Below are 12,687 nucleotides of genomic sequence, written 5' to 3' on the forward strand. Positions count from 1 at the left end.
CAATCTGCGTGGTCTGGTACAGGGGTGGCACGGTACCACAGTGGTTAGCACTGCTGCCTTAAAACGTCAGGGACCCGGATTCAATTCTGGTCTTAGGTCACTGTGTGGAGTTTGCATATTCTCCCCGTGTCTATGTGGGTTTCCTCCGGGTGCTCCAGTTTCCTCCCACAGTCCGAAAGATGTGCTGGAAGTTGGTATGAGGTACACCCAAGTGATTAGAAAGGCAAATTTTGTTTATTGCAAGGGGAATTGAGTAAACAAACAGGAAAGTTTTGTCACAGTGTACAGGGTGTTGGTGGGACCACATCTTGGAGTGATGTGCACAGCTTTGGTCTCCTTGCTTAAGAAAGGAAATAATTTCAACAGAAGCAACTCAGAGAAGGTTAATCTGACTGATTCTTGGAATGAGGGGGTTTTCCCATGTGGAAAGTTGGGCAGTTTGGGCCTGTATCTGTTAGGGTTGAGTAGAATAAAACATGAAGACATTTGACATATTGAATGCTGAGAGGATATTTCACTTGTTGAGACAATGTAGAACTGGGAGATGCAGGGTGAAATTAAGAGCTCTGCCATTTAACATGGAAACGAGGAGATATTTTTTCTCTGAAGGCTAGTCTGTGGAATTCGCTTCCACACGGAGCATTGGAAACATGTGTTGAATATCTTAAAGGCTGAGCCGGGTTCTTGATTGACAAAGAAGTCAAAGGACATAAGGGACAGTCGAGGCCACAATCAGATCAGCCATTATTTTATCAAATAGCAGTACAGGATAAAGGGGCTGAATGGCCTATTCCAGCTCCTAATGCATGATTTTGTACGCTCTCATGTTGAACCTTACAGCAATTTCCTAGGACTTCATGCTCCAGAATTCCTGTTGAATACCTGCCCAAACTTGGGCAATATTTAGCTAATTGGGGAAGGGAAAGTGAATGGAGATTGTTACAGCAGATTCCCACTTAGTTTAACACCCATTCAATTTTTGTCTGTGATATGGCAAAACTGCCAGCATTGCAATGATTGGCTGTTTTTAAATGAAGCTGTAGTTATGTAGTTCTTTTAATATGAAAAAAGATAAGACAAGATCTTTTTGCCCACAAAATCTGTTCCAGCTAGATATGGTGAAGCCTACTTAGCCCCTCACCCCACAACATGCGTGGTTCCTTAGGCCCTAAGTTCATGAATTCCCTCCCTAAACCTCTCCACCTCTCTCTATTACATGTTGAAAGTGCTGTATTAATACAAGATTTTGAATACCAAGAGAATATAAATTACAGATCAAGTAAATAGTAATATTGATTTTTCAGTAGCTTGGTTTGACCATTGTTGAAAGGGTACTTCCGATATCTGGCTAACATCATATTTATAAATTGCAGTTCTGCATATTACAGATCCCAACAGCAATTGATGTAAATAAAATTTATTTATTCGTCACAAGTAGGCTTACATTAATACTGCAATTAAGTTATTGTGAAAATCCCTTAGTTGCCACACTCTGGCACCTGTTCGGGTACGATGGGGCAGAATTTAGCATGGCCAATGCACCTAACCAGCATGTCTTTTGGACTATGGGAGGAAACCCACACAGACACGAAGAGAACATGCAGGATCCGCACAGTGACCCAAGCCAGGAATCAAACACGGGTCCCTGGTACTGAGAGGCAGCAGTGCTCACCATTGCACCACCTTGCCACAACAGCCGACAGTAGCTAAATGGATAAAAAATTGGCTTGATGACAGAAGCCTGAGGGTGGCTGTCGAGGGTTGTTTTTCAAACTGGAGCCTTGTGACCAATGATGTGCCTCAGGGATTGGTGCTGAGTCCACTGTTATTTGTTATTTACATTCATGATTTGGATGAGAATATAGGTGGCATAGTTAGTAAGTTTGCAAATGACACCAAGATTGGTGACATAGTCAATGGTGAAGAAGGTTATCTCAGATTGAAAAGGGATCTTGATCAATTGGCCCAGTGGGCTGATGAATGGCAGATGGAGTTTAATTTAGATAAATGCGAGGTTATGCATTTTGGCAGATTGAAACAGGGCAGGACTTAGTCAGTTAATGGTAAGGCGTTGGGGAGAGTTACAGAACAAAGAGACTTAGAAGTACAGGTTCATGGCTCCTTGAAAGTGGAGTCACTGTTGGACAGAGTGGTGAAGAAGGCATTCGGCATGTTTGGTTTCATTGGTCAGAACATTGAATACAGGAGTTGGGAAATCTTGTTGAAGTTGTACAAGACATTGGTAAGGCCTCATTTGGAATATTGTCCTGGTCACCCTATTGTAGAAAGGATATTATTAAACTAGAAAGAATGCAGAAGAGATTTACTAGGATGCTACCGGAACTTGGTGGCTTGAGTTATAAGGAGAAGCTGAGTAAACTGGGTCTTTATTCTCTGGAGCATAGGAGGCTGAGGGGTGATCTTATTGAGGACTATAAAATAATGAGGGGTGCAGATCAGCTAGATAGTCAATATCTTTTCCCAAAGATGGGGGAGTCTAAAACTGGACGGCATAGGTTTAAGGTGAGAGGGGAGGGATACCAAAGTGTCCAGAGAGGCAATTTTTTCCACACAGAGAGTGGTGAGTGTCTGGAACAAGCTGCCACAGAAGTAGAGGTGGATATAATTTTGTGCTTTAAAACACATTTAAACAGTTACGTGGGTAAGATGGGTATAGCGGGCAATTGGGACTAGCTTACTAGTTTTTAAAAAAAAGGCAGCATGGACAAGTTGGGCCACAGGGTGTGTTTCAAGGCTGTAAACCTCTGACTCTATGATTATGACTCTGAGAACGTGAATAAAGGGCTGCTTGCATGCCTCAATGTTGTTTTGCAAAATGAAAAGAATTAACTACTGAATATCAGCAATAAATTTTGGACCTCATTTTTTTTCTTAACTGAGGCCAAGATAATCTTGTCTGAGGCAGATCATCTTTATTTTGCTGAATCTATTGTTGTAGACCAGAGTTCTTACGGTATATGGAATTTAGTATAGATCAGTTTCCTTATGGCATGTTGTATTCACATCGGCGATGAAATTTCTCACAATGAGTAGCACTACATCTGTTCCTAATTCAAAACTTATTAGTTCCAAGAAATAGCCTGTACGTAAGCCATGGAATTGTGTACGAGCGAGGCAAAACATTTTTCTGTGGCATCTCATCAATCCGACACATGCCATTGGTGCCTGGTTCTTTGTGGAATGATGGTTCAGAGCTGGATGTTTTGAGAGCTGCCTCAAGTTGCCCTCATGTTCAGTGATATCTCCCTTTAAGTTAAACCACATGTAAATTGGTGAGCGCGGTTGTCATCAGAAGTATCCAGCTAATGATAGAAAGAAGTCTGGAGAAATTAAATATATATTTTTAAACTCCATGATCAACCATATTGGGAAAAATTGTATTTTGAAGTTTAACCCAGCCTCAAGTTCAAATAGCATGAGTGGTGTCACTTGAGGACGAAGTGACGCACAAGTATATTTTCTGGCAATGAGAAATTTGAGTCATGGAAGAGTTAAAACAGGGGTAACCAATGCTAAACATGTCTTTAGCATGTTGGAATCCACATAATGTGGCTGTCAATAGGGTATTGACATAAGTTATGAATTCAACAGGAAATTTGCACTTGAATAGCACTAGGTGGCACAGTGGTTAGCACTGCGGTTCACAATTCCAGGGACCCAGGTTCAATTCCGACCTTGGGTCGCTTTGTGTGGGTTTCCTCCAGTTGCTCTAATTTCCTCCCACACTCCAAAGATGTGCAGTGTTAAGTGGATTGGCCATGCTAACATTGTCCCTAGCTGGAGGTTAGGTGGATCAGCTGCATTGGAAGTGCTGGATTGCGGGGATGGGTGACATGCTCTTCGGAGAGTCCGTGCAGACTTGAAGGGCCAAATGGCCACCTTCTGCACTGTCAGGGTTCTTATGATTCACAGGTTGTATCTCACAAGGTAAAGGTGTGAGAAAACTTGGGAGAGGTAACTGAAGATATGGTCAAAAAATTGAATCTGAGGAGCCTGTTGAAAAGATGGAAGGAATTTGACCAGTAGGGATATGATAGTTGAAGACTGCGCAGTGCTGGAATTGCCACAAAGTAGAGCAGAATCTGAAAAGGCAAGGATGCAAATAGAGGCATAGCATGAACATTTCCAACAAAGCACATGCCACTTTTCCAGCAGTTCAAAGGTTGCCATTAATCCTAATCCCAGCACTCTCAGATGACTTTAAATGATCGTGTGGATGTAAGATTGGGAAACTGAGTCCAAATTGTGCGCTTCCAATTAAAATAAAAGTAAAACACTGTGGATGTTGGAATCTAAAATAATCTCTGATGAAGAGTTATCTTGATGCAAAATGTTGCTCTGCTTTCCTTTTGCAGATGCTGTCAGACCTGTTGACACTTGTAATCAAGAGTGACTGAAATTCCCATTGGACATTGAGTGTATTTTTTGCTTGGGGTGAGTAGGTGGAGGAATATTAAATCAGTTCCTCTGTCATCTCTCTCAATTCTAATTTTAATTTCTATTGAGTTTACCTATAGCGTAAGTTGGAAAATCTGATGTCCTGTCCAATGTTTAGCCCTTGAACAACGTCGCTAAAACAGATTTTTGTCTCAATGCTATTTGTGGACGTTGTACTGCAAATACTTCATTCAAAAATAATACTTGGATGCTTTTCTCGCCAAAGAAATTCATTCATCTGTATACTAAATCAATATGTAATGCAGTAGTTCAAACCTTTCTCTTGTACAGAAAGGCTGCCATTGGCCAGGCTTATGAGAGGCAATTTGGATTATCAAGTTTTTATTTAGTTTCAATCATTTCAACCCATGATAACGCATTCTTTGCATAATTAAAAGCCTGGACTAAGTTTGCCTTCAAACACATGTCTGTCTGAGGCAAAAAGGGAATGACTTAGTTCAACATGAAGATGCCCCCCTTCAGCCGGGTTGACTAAACCATTGGAATAGTGGTGGAATGTAATATCCTCCCTGTATTCCAGCCTTAGCCAAAGGAGTGCATGTGAACTCCCAATGCCCACAGACAATCAACACGCGAAACCAAAGCCCACAGAGGCTGTTTGGTTCAAGCTAAGCTTACTATGAGTCATTCGTTGCATCTAATTACCAGTTTATAAAATCATTCCAAAGCAAGTCCGTCTGATTAACCCATAGAATATCAAAATTGTCCTTTGTAGATTGGGTTGGAAGTGAAAGTAATGGAGGTCGTCATTTAGAACATGTATCAAGTCCCAATAGATACTGACTTGTAAATGTGAGATGCTTCTATATTATTAGTATTGTTATGTTTTGTCAGAACATCATAAGAATAAAATACGAATAGCTGACCATACTCTGATACAGAACAGATCAATGTGGACCATCAGGACGTGATCTTCAGGCTGTCCTGAGTTGCCTCCTCTGACCATTTTGATCAGGAACTATATCTCATTTTTGAAATTCCAGATAAACCAATATTTTCAACACTGCTAATTTCATTTTAATTTTCCAATGTATATCAACTGTTTATGGCAGATGCACAGTGAGAGATAATGCATTGGTAATATCTCATCCAGCAGATTGTTTTTGTTGTCGCAAAGAAACTGTAAAGAATTAGCAAACTTCAACTATCTCATTCCCAAACCGGGGATTTTTGCGCCCCAGCATGATGGTCCCCACCATTGGCAGAATGAGGTTCCCACCCAGAAAGTTCAGGAATTTCATTTGAATACATTATCATCTAATTAGCAAGCAGTCCCACCAGAATTTGCCAGCATGATGTCACACTGTTATGGTTGACAACAGGTTTTTCCAAGTGGTAGTCTGTTGACTTCACCTCCAAGGAGAGGTGAGTGCCCAGGTCGCCACCAGAGCGTCCAGAGGAGAAAAAGCACTGGACAGCCAAGTGGGGGGCGTAACCAGAAATGAGAAGTCAACCAAGCCACTTACAGATCTCACCCAGTCCTGAGGCTGCAATCCACAACTGAAAGGGCTTTGCCTTCTCCAAGGACCCTGCTCCTGGGAAAGGAAAGCTGGACTGGGTGGGTGGCCTGTAATTCAATGTAAGTAGCCGTAACATTGGTATAAGGCTCTGTGTATGAACGTCTTGGGTTTTGGGAGTGGGAGGGTGCCACTGCACCAACACATGTTGGACATGAGTGGCCTGTGGAGTTCGTTACCTCACTGGTATACTAGTGCAGTGAGATGCGGATTGCCCACATGTGGCTCTCTGTTCCCTATGGGTTCAAGGTGTTCCCTTCATAGGCCACATGGGCTTTCATTGCTTGAATGTCGAGATGGTGTGCGGCTTGCCAAGTGCATCCTGCAACTGAGTGCCATATTCCTGGGGAGTGTATACGACAGCTATGTCCTTGGCTGCTCTGAGGGAGCTCATCAGCTTTGAGGTTGGCTCCTCAGGGACAAAGGATACCCTGCAGGACATGGCCATTGACGCCTGCAGTGTGCTGTAAAGACTGCTATAATGAAACTTATGTTGCTGTTTGCACTTTGGCTGAGCAGGTACAGTTAAGCTTAAGATATGGTTATGATGCCTGGACTCGTCTGATGGAGTCCTCCAATTTTGCTCCAGAGTGTGTCATACATTGCTGTTGTGCACTGTGCCCTCTACAACCTGGCACTGTAATGGGGTGAGGAACTGGCAGAGTAGGATATGGATGAGCAACTCGTATCTTCTGAGCAGGAAGGCACCAAGTTGGAACCCCTGCAGGAGGCAGAGGAGAAACATCAGGCAACGATGAGGGCCAGATTGGGAACGAGTGCCTGGTTCGCTTTGATCAGGAATTACTCCACTGACTGGGACGAGGCTGGGCATGGAAATTCTACCAGGGGTGATGGCCTTTCCTCACCGGTGATAACGCCATCCCAACCCTGCAATTGGTCCCACTATGGCGAGGGTGAGATTCCCTGAGTTCAAACAGTGCAGGAGGAGGGTGACTTGCAGTGAGGACAGGGCACTGGTTTCCCCAAAGAGCAACAGCGAATGTCTGACTCCCATCTGGCTGAAGGCAGCTCACAGACTCCCTGTGACCAGGCTCATATAAGGGGGCTGATGCACGGTTAGACTCGATGCAGGCTCCACCACAATCTGGGGTGCAGATGAGGATGCGTGAGTGCCACCAGTGCCAGAGAGATGACTCTCACTGGGTGTAGCCACTGCATTCCTTGTGTTGAAATCAGACGTCCAAATAACAGGGTTGAGTGATGTGCTTTAACTATTGGAGGGAGCAGGGGTCTCCTCATTATCAGGTAACTCTGGCATGATTGTGTCTGATTTCTGGCTTGGAGCTGATTATGCAAAAAAAAACCAGTACTGGAGATGCACAGAGACCATGATGCCCAGCAGGAAGCCTGCAAAATGGCCTCCAGATGTCTTCAGACCCGTTGCGCTGCTTGGAGAATCGCACTCCTGCTCTACCCCACCCCCAGGTTTTGTTTGCCAATATATTCCATTTTACCATCTTTCTAATGGTGATCAATTACCACTAAGGAACCAGGAGTGTGTGGCCCACTTCTGCCATTTTGATATCCTGGATTTGAATCCTGATATCCTGGATTTGCACCCTCTACGTATCCTTCAGACTTGTGACAGGTTTTTGTGGCGTTATTACTGTGGAACCCACTATCTGAACTCCTTGGGCCTCTGATATTTTGACTTTAGTATGGTTGGCAGAGGGAGAGGTGACAAGAAGGCACCCCGAGCCGTCACCTCAAGGTTTCTCACTATCAAAAGGGGCCAGTGACCCTGCCAGAAATGGTTTCTATCTCAAATGCAGCCGCCATTTCCCCAGGTCTGCTTCGGAAACGTTTACCCTGGCTCACTGATGTTGGACTTGAAGTGCAGAATGCTGCTATCATCAAAGGAAAGTGTAATCCAAGTGAAATCCAGAACTAGCTTTGACATAAAAGTTTGCAATGTTAAAATTTGTAGGAGGAAGGGACGTGGTTGCACAGTCCTGAGAACTAATAAGTCAGTAAACGGGCAAGGGACACAGGACAAGTGAGGCTACTGCCTGAAACCAGTGCAATGCAGCAACCAGCCAGCAGATGGCTACAGAATGCTGGCTGGCAGCTGAGTGCAATGGGGAAATAAATGGGTGACCGGCACTCAATGAAGGAGCTTACTCTACTGTGCCTCTTCTTGTCCTAACCCCTCTTTTCTATTATCCCTTCAAGGGGTACAGGAGTCACTGACTTCGAGTCGAGGTTGCCAAATTGCTCATTCCTAATTGCCCTTGAGAAGTCGTGGTAAAAATCGCCACCTCAGATTGGCGGTCTCTGTGTGGTAAATGTATGCTCAGAATGCTGCTTGGGAGTTTGCTCTGGGATTTTAACCCAATGACAATGAAGGGGAAAGGGATGTACGTTCAAGAAAGGTTGGCAAGAACTTGGAGATGGTGTTGGTCCCATGTCCCTACTGTCCTTATTCTTCTCGGTGATTAAAGATTGCCACTGACATTAAAACCTTGATTTGAATGTGATTATAGAACATAGAACATTACAGCGCAGAACAGAACAACAGATGTTGCGCCGACCAGTCTTTTTAAACAAAAACACTGACCCACTAATCTAAACCAATCCCTTTTCGTCCATAAACCTATCCACAGATCTCTTAAACGCCCCCAAACTAGGCGCATTTACAACCGCAGCAGGCAGGGCATTCCAATCCCTCACCACCCTCTGGGTAAAGAACTTACCCCTGACATCCGTCCTATAACTACCCCCCCTTAATTTAAAGCCATGCCCCCTCGTGCTAGCTTTCTCCATCCGAGGAAAAAGGCTATCACTATCCACCCTATCTAAACCTCTAATCATCTTATATGTTTCAATAAGATCCCCTCTTAGCATTAGATTAGATTAGAATTATATTGTATTATAGATTAGAGCAGAATTATCCTCTAAACTAATTGGTACCCTTGCTTAGTTAGATGATCAGTGGTAATAGTACTGGTACTTAATAAGCTGCTCCTTAACACTTCATTTGAGGTGCACTGAAGCAGAGAAAAACTAGCCGTACAAATGACCTGTGTAATCCTTGATCAAAAACACGTTACTCAATGTTTCCGTGTTTATCACTTATTTATCTGATCTCACATTCTACTGCAAACATTCATCAATACCACAGAATGGACCTCCGTTTTAAACTAATTTTATTACTGTCAAGAATTCACATAAGCAATTAAATTATCTTGGTACATATGGCTATAAATATTCTTCCACATGTTTAAAAAAAAATGCAAAATATGTTTCTTAAAGCCACTGCATGAGTGAACAATCCTTCTCAAGAATGTTAAAGCCAGGAACTCAGTCCACTGAAGTTTATACAACCCATCTGATGTCCAAAAAGAATCATCAAAACATCAACATCATATAGAATCAGAATCCCGACAGTGCAGAAGGAGGCCATTTGGCTCATTGTTTGTAACGACAACAATCCCACCTGGGCCGATTCCCTGTAACCCCATGTATTTACCCTGCTAACTCCCTCCCCCTCAATGGACAATTTAGCATGAACAATCCACGTAACCCGCGCATCTTTAGAAAGTGGGAGGAAACTGGAGCACATGGAGGAAACCCATGCAGACACAGGGAGAATGTGCAAATTCCATAGACAGTCACCCAAGCCAGGAATTGAACAAAGGTCCCTGGTGCTGTAAGGCAGCAGTGCTTGCCACTGTGCCACCCTATGCATTTCGTGAAATCATTGAATCCCTACTTCCCCCATTCAAGCCATTGAGCATGCACTGGCAACAATCCCACCCATGCCCTATCCCCATAACCCCATGTATGTACTCTGCTAGTTCCCCTGACACTAAGGAGCAATTTAGCACAGACAATCAATCTAACCCACACATCTTTGGACTGTGGGAGGAAACAAGAGCACCCGGAGTAATCCCATGCAGGCATGGGGAAAAAGTGCAAACTCCACACAGTCACCCAAGGCCAAAATTGAACCCAGTTCTCTGGTGCTGTGAGGCAGCAGTGCTAACCATTGTGCCACCCTGTTTGTTAATATTTATTTCACTGCTTCACATTTTTCACAGAATTGCATGAAAATAGCAACATTTTATGCTTTTGTGCAGACTGACAGCATTTAATACCTACACCTTTTGTCAACAGACCCCATTTAATCGGGCATTATTTTGATCGTATTGCCATTTGCAATTGTGCTGGTGCAATGTGTTACTTTAAACCTCCCTCAAAGATGTTGCGGGGAAATCCCAGGATCCTTTCAGGACATACCCAGGCTGACTCTCAGCTCTGAATGAAGACTTGTGGAAACTCTTTTGAGGACAATTTAATTTGAGAATGTGGGCTTTCTCTCTCTCCCCCACATGGATGTAGGTCTTGACTGTGTGTGTAAATTGACTGACAGTCCATCCTTATTCACATTGAAGTCGACAGAAATAAAAATCATTGCAGATGCAGAATGAGCTGTGATTTGCTATCACTCTGTTCACACTATCACACACAGTCCAGATCTATCCATTCTCTGCCAGGGAATTGTAATTTGTCAGTAAATGATCCAATTCCTTATCTGTAAAATGTTTTATTGATTAATTTTTCTCTCCTCCCTAATTTCTCAGAGCCATTGATTCTTTGGTTGGGATCCATAACAATAGGAGTTGGCCTTTTGGCCCCATTGAACCTATTTGGGCATTCCATTGCATCATGATGGACTTGAACCTCAACTCCATGATGTGTGCCCTGTGGATTGGTTTCTTCCCAAGCTGCCATTATTCATGGATAAGACTCAGTAGGATTTCTCTCAAGTCCAGTCATACCCTTGTGGTGTCCATACGCAAACTACCAATGAGATTTCTGGAAAACGAACAGAACTGCCAACCTGAACAGATACTTCACTCTCTTTGGCTGGAATTTTACCAGCATGCCATTCTGATTCCGGGGGGTGGGCGAGGCTCGGAGAACAGCACTCTCCGTTGGCTTTGCGCGGGATCACACGAACTTTGGGCGGACGTGCTGTTAAAATTCCGTCCTTTGAAAGAGTTATCCAATTTATCCCACTTCCCTGCTCTTTCCCCATAACCCTGTGTTTTTCTTTTCCTTTCAAGTAGTGTGTGGTGTGCTGCAGGTTTAATCCTGTACAATACAGATACTAACTTTAACAAGGATTAATTAGAACATTGCAACTGGGCACTAGATCAAACACATTCACAGAAAGAAGGGCGTTACAAGAAAACAATTCCAACCAGGTATCAGAAGTTCATCTCACAATACTTGGATCATAGTTTTATACATAGAATTATAGGATTCTTACAGAACAGAAGGAGGCCATTCAGCCCGTCAAGACTGCACCAACACTCCGAAAGAGCATTTTACTTAGGCCCTGCCCCCATAACCTCACAAATGCCCCGAACCTAAACGTTTTGAGACTCTTAGGGACAATTTAGCATGGTCAATGCACCTAACCTACGCATCTTTGGATACTAAGGGGCAATTTAGTATGACCACTCTGCCTAACCTATGCATTTTTGGACATTAAGGGGCAATTTTGCACAGCCAATCCACCTAACCTACATATCTTTAGAGTGTTGGAGGAAGCCATAGCACCCGGAGGAAACCGATGCAGCAATGGGAAGAACATGCAGGCTCCACACAGACAGTGACCCATGCTGGGAATTGAACCTGGTGTGTGAGGCAATGCTAACCACTGTGCCACCCATGACGCAACCAACTTTACAAGGATGAAGAACTGTCACTTGTTGCTCAGCACGTACAAAACCTACTTGCCTCCTCAGATTCACTGATTACCAGCTGCTGAAGGAGATTGTAGACCAGAACACACTAATTTTCTGGCAAATATACCAAAGCTATCTATTGACGGGAGCTTCTAGGTCTTCTCCATAGGTTCGCTGCTGCAGGGACAAAAGATGTCTGGAGGCAGAATTCTTTGCGTTAGTCTGAATGCAGTAAAAAGTCTGACAACACCAGGTTTAAGTCCAACCGATTTATTTGATAGTAAACTCACTAGCTAGGAAGGGACTCACCCCGAAAGCTAGTGAGTGTACTATCAAATAAATCGGTTGGACTTAAACCTGGTCAGACTTTTTACTGTGTTTACCCCAGTCCAACGCCGGCATATCCACATTATTAGTCTGAATGTACAGTCGACAGCAAGTTGTGTTTAGATATGGTCTCGACGAAAACGATCCCACTTTGTCTTGCGTGATTGAACTCTCCATTCAGAATATAAGTTAACATTTATTTCTATTCCCTGAAAGAAGTCCTGTCGGTTTTTGCATCAGGTTGCGTATAGCCAGACCCAAGTGGAAATGATCGGCAATTCCCATGTCAATCAAGCCAGGAGATTTCATTAATGTAAGTGACAAGTTAATTTTACCCACATGATTTGTTTGATGTAACTAATCTCTATTCACTGCAGTTTACTGGAGAAATGACCTTGCTGTAGTTTCAGTCTTGATTGCTGTAGTTCGCAGACCCTCTGCTTAAGTAGACAGTGCTTTGTGAGTAAATAGCCTGCTGTGGTTTATAAGACTCTGTTATAGACTCTGGTAGCTGTATGCTGAATAAATAGATTGCTTGCTGCAAGTCTGGCCAGTCTCCAATGTATTCGCTGGAATAGCGCTGTTAATACTGCGTTTGTGAAATCAAATAGCTATGTAGACTTTGTTGGCTAAGCTATAAAAATGCA

Source organism: Carcharhinus amblyrhynchos, chromosome 18 (assembly GCF_965287045.1).
Source record: "Carcharhinus amblyrhynchos chromosome 18, sCarAmb.v2.hapA, whole genome shotgun sequence".
In the NCBI taxonomy this organism is placed as follows: Eukaryota; Metazoa; Chordata; class Chondrichthyes; order Carcharhiniformes; family Carcharhinidae; genus Carcharhinus; species Carcharhinus amblyrhynchos.